Here is a 5,222-nt window from a genome sequence, read left to right on the forward strand (position 1 = left end):
CATTCCATTGTATCCTGGAGAGTTCTTGGCATCCCTTGTGATGTCACCAGTGTTGTAGTGACAACAAGTGCACTGAGCTCTCTCAGTCAGTGTCTACAGCATATGTCCCTAGACATGATTTCCCGACTGAGGAGACTTTTTGGAAGAGCAGAGATGGAGGTGACAGAAACTAGAGAGAGGCAGAAAGTAGCTGGACTTTCATCTGAGAGTAATGAAGGACGAAGAAGGTGGTCTTGGGGAATGTGGAGTAAGTCCTGGGAAGGGGATGTTGAGCTTCCTGTCTGGGGTGGCCTGAGCTGGCCTTCCTAGCAATTTGGGCACAGAAACTGACTTCACTGGGAAGCAAAAGAATTTCCATGACTATCACAATACTTAAACATCAAGGATTTCAGAACATGACTTTCTTCATCCCTTAAGGCAGGTGATGGCAAGGCCAAAGCAGGTAGTTTCAAATACCAAGACTTTACTTTGATTGGGTTTTGTGGTTGTTACATGGGGACAAAATGAGACCATCAAGAGTCACAGAGGGTCTAACCTATGACAGTATACGTAAGGGAATTCCTGCACTTCACCTCCATGGCTTTTTTATTTTTTGAAGCTTCAGTGGGTATCTGACAGTAGTACCAGGGAAAGAATTGTGCTCCTGGTCATGGTCTTATCTTCTCAGAACTCCGCTGACCTCCTCTCCCTGACAGTACCCACATTAGATTTCTTCATCACCCATTGTGGGTGGCAGGTATTTCTGTCCTTTAACCAAATAACGTTCAGTGTTGATACACTCAGACAATGAATCCTATTGCCATCTCTGGGGTGTTTGGTGTTTCAGTAGGGGGAATTGCCACTGTGTTGATCATGGTCTCATTCTGCATGAATTTTAGTCCAAATTACTGGGCCTTGACTAACAGGGTAGGACATCTGACCATCTCCTCTCACTCTAGTTCTTTGGGTTATTTAATTTTCCATCTGACTTGTGAAACCACAAGACTGTGGGATCTAAAGCCAAGTTGCATCTTGTAAAACTGTCAATAATGGTGGAGAAGCTATCCCTGTGGTGACCATGAGCACGTGTAGGGAGACATAGGAAACACCTGGCTGCTTTCATCTCCTGGTCTCTATAGAGTGATGGGAGAGCAGAGATTCACTTAGGAGGCATCTAATGCCTGGACCAGACTGTTTGTGGTGTCACTGGTTTCCAGGCATACTCTACTTCTCTTAGAGCTGAGGGTGTTCTCCAGGACTCTCTGCATTCTCTTGGGGCAATTTACTTATGTTCTTCTGCCTACAGTGGCTGGCAGACAGTCATCATGCCCTGCAAATGTCTTAAGCAAGAAAAAGGCCAAGAAGGAGGCAAAGAGTCTGACCAAATAGCTGGAGCTCAGTACCCAGTAGAGAAATGAGCTGAGAGACCGCTTGATCTATGTCACAGAGGGATCCATGAACAAGAGGTACTCATTGCTCCAAAAGCTTTGGTGTCAGTCTGACATCTGCAATGTCACCCTCATCTTATCCTTTTAAGGTTGTGAGTTCTGGCAAGCAGTACCTCCACAGAGTCCCTGTGCCCAACTTTATGTCCCTAAATGCTTCTTAGAGGAGAGGCTGAACCCAAAGCTTGGTCAGGAGCGAGAAGGGAAATGGACTCTTTTGCTTCCTCCAATTGAAATGTTGAACTTGTGGTCTGAGTAAAGAATTCTGGATGGAGGCCGTGTCTAGTGAATGCGCAGCATGCATTTGGAAAGTCCTTGACAGATGCAGTGAGTTTGTGGTGACGCTTTGTACTTACCTGGCTCTTAATTGACGGCTGGAAGGTCCTAGCAGCAGCTGGTCCCACACTGTTCATCTCAGTGCTTGACTAGAAGGCCTGAAGCTTATGCCTGTTCCTCTTTGTCTGTGTGCCTTATACTCTGGGTCAGTAATGCTGAGTGAATTTCTTCGTATTCTGATTGTTCTCTCTCCAATGCTGTATCTGTCTCTTTCTCATTCTCTGATTCTGTTTCCTTTTCCTTTTCCTTGTCTGTGTGCTTGTGTGTGTCCACATGCATATGGATGTGCAGACATATAGTAGGTATATATTTCCTTCCACTCTTTGGGAATTTGGGTTCTGTGTTTTGTCCTGTGGATTTACCTGTATAACAGTTTAAAGGTGAAGTGAGTCCTGAGATCCAGGAGCCCCTACTGTAAACAGCACTGTTCATTGCCTGTGTGGTGCCATTTGTCTGTACATTTGTAGCTCTTTGGCAGACTAGAAAACTGTGTTGATGTCTGGTCTCATCTCCAGAATTATGTGTAATGAATGTCTCTACACTATTAGTTATCCAGGATTTAGAGTCCCTGTTTTGAAAGTAGGAAATATATAATCACAGGTTTCTGGTGGTCAAGGACCTGTGGTCTAGTCTCTTTAGAGAATAAGCTGCTAGACCTGTAGTTCAGTCCAGCTGAGTTTACACAGGGAGACAGGGTATCCTCCATCTGCATGCCAAACTTCTGCTGTCCAGGATAACAAGTTTCCAAAGGTGGAGAAGATGCGAGTATGTAGAAGGAAGAAATTGGCCTTCCAGGATTGGGGTAGGACAGGACCCAGCCTGAGTTCATGTGTTACTAAAAGCCATGTTCATGGAATTCTGTCTTCCTGGGGCCAGACCCTATTACAGGACAAATCCACTGTATGAAAAATTGAAGTTAAAGGAGAAGATGGTCCCGTCATTCCTGAACAAATTAGAGACCGAGAATATTGACTCCTGTGAGAACTTCCAGGAGCACAAGAAGGAGATTAACTTCTATAGGTAAGTACAGGTCATGGAGGCTACCACTTGTGCAATGGCCATTTCTGCATTCGTTTGATTCTAGAATGGAGGGTCTGCAGGTCTGGTCTCTCCCTTCGGTTTCTTAACCATCAGTGTACCTAAGGCCCATTGGACTCAGGTTTCTTCAATCTGTAAGAGAAAGTTAGCCCTCCCATGGTAATACAGGCATCCTGAGGAGCCTCTAAGATAACAAAATGAGAGGGTTCTTTTGCAGTACTGGACCTCTGGGGCTCAGCCATGGTTTTACAGATGTGAGTGTGATGGAACACATGGGTAGAATGCCCTCCCCTTAGTTCTCCTGAACTCCACTGATGGTATTTGTACCCTACTAATTGAAGTTGCTGCAAGACGGGGCTGTAATGGAGATACCTCTTTCTTTGTAAGAGGCAGATAGATGGAGTTAACTCTTTCTTTTGGAGAGACATGGAGCCTTATTGGAGTTTGGGCTGCAGACATGATTTGTTCTGACCTGCATTGTCTGTTTGTTGTTTGTGCAGCTGTCATGGATATACTGAAATGTATTGCTCTAGGTCTTCATGGGAACCTGGATCCTGGTGGGGTAATGGCACCTATAAGTAGGAATGGCAGTAGGAGTCTGCAGGATCTTAATATGCACAGTGTGTTTCCAGAAACCTGCACAATCGGCTCCTGTTGCAGTCCTCGCTTGTAAAGAAGTCATTGGTCCAAGTGAAGCAGGATTACAAGGAAGTGAAGGCTGATTGGTACCTCCTCCAACAGTACTTGACTGAGATGAACCTGACAGTTGAAGATGAACAGGAGAAGACCAGCAACCTCCAGAAACAGCAATATCAGGTAGGAACAAGCAGTTTATTCAGACTAACACTGTCTGTTATCATTTGTCTATTGGATCCATCTTTGCATTCATCCACCATCTTTTAAATCCACACTCTCAACCAGCCACCCACTTCATGGAATATAGTTGTTCATTACTTTGTCTATGCACAAGTATTCTGGAAACTTCAACTCTTGGGAGACACTGAATTATTGGCAAGTGTACCTTGCTACTCTGCTTGAAGCTGCAGTCTAGAAAGGGTAACAGATGAATGACAGGTCACACTCTTGCATGACCTCATAGTAGGAGGGTTGCTAAGCAAAGCTTTGAGAAAGTTCTATGTTTTGTGACATGAGTTGTGCAGGGGTCATGGGACCTCCCAGGTAGGCATCACTTGCAGGGAGTAAAGTCTAATGCAAATATCAAATGAATGCTTCTCACTGTCAGTGGTCTGGGTGGCATGTGGCCTTCTCCTTTCTCCTGCAGCCCAATGAGTTCTCTTCCCATTGGCCAGGTCTTGGTTTGCACTGATAGAAGTCTGAGTAGCAGCTTGTCAGCCCATGTGTTTGTGAGCTTTGCTTGATATTTTGCCCTGCTTGCAGATTTAGCAGCAAGGGTTTCAGTTAAAAGATCAATGTTGAAGTCTAGTTGAGGTGGTGGGAGGCAGCAGCTGACATCTGACATGCATGTCCCCACCAAGCCTGTGTCTTAATAACTGCCTTCCTCTCCCAGGTCTCAGAAGCTGCAAGAGAGCTGGAATTGGCCACACCCAGCAGGAGAGCCTCTTGCTGAATGAGTTGCCACCTCAGGAGCCCCCTGCTGAGCTCCCTCCTCAACAGCCACAGACTTCTTTGGATGAATCTCCTTCCTCATAGATCATTTCCACAGTATGACTGGGCCCAAACTATGTAGCCAGTGAGACATCCAGGCTGATTCAGGGTCTTTTTCTCTTACCTATGTGACTCCTTGAGAGAGAACTGAGGTGACTGCAGGACCAGCAAGTGCTCAAGAGGAGAAACTGGCTGTAGTCTGTGCTGCTAAATGTGCAGTGAGGGAATGTCACCTCACAATTTTTTCTGTTAGAGTTCTCCTTGAAATTTTCTTTTGCATGGTTTTCTTTTTTCTTATGTTACTGAGATATTACTACATGTTCTTGTTATTGATTTTGATTTGCTAACGATTTTCACAGTTTATATTAACCTTCATATTAAAACTTGTTTTGTAAAATTGATTTCTTATGAATACAAAGTTGATCTGTAACTCTTGACTCTTTTTTTTAATTTTATTTAACCTTCTTTTTACACTCCATTTTTTATCCCTCTCCATGTTAACCCTCTGAAAGTTTAACATACTGTTCTGCTCCCCATCTGTCTCCCTGAAAAGGTCCCCAACCTCCTTCCTAAACCTCTACTCCACCAATCCTCCCCATTCTTTGGAGTCCTTAAGGGGTTAGGTGCACCTTCCCTGACTGAATCAAGACCTGGCAGTCCACTTTCTGTATATGTGTTGGGGGCCTCACATCAGCTTGTTTATACTGGCCGATTGGTGGTCCAGTGTCTGAAAGATCTCTGGGGTCCAGGCTATTTGAGACTGCTGGTCCTCCTACAAGTTTACCCTAATTCTCAGCT

The 5,222-nt window shown here is 44.8% G+C and overlaps 1 pseudogene; it reads left to right on the plus strand.

The window, feature by feature from the left end:
• Positions 1-97: 97 nt before the first annotated feature.
• On the plus strand, positions 98-4,469 carry LOC114635960 (annotated as a pseudogene).
• The last annotated feature ends 753 nt before the right edge of the window (positions 4,470-5,222 follow it).

The sequence above is a fragment of the Grammomys surdaster genome, unplaced genomic scaffold (assembly GCF_004785775.1).
Source record: "Grammomys surdaster isolate TR1022 unplaced genomic scaffold, NIH_TR_1.0 120425, whole genome shotgun sequence".
NCBI classification, from domain to species: Eukaryota; Metazoa; Chordata; class Mammalia; order Rodentia; family Muridae; genus Grammomys; species Grammomys surdaster.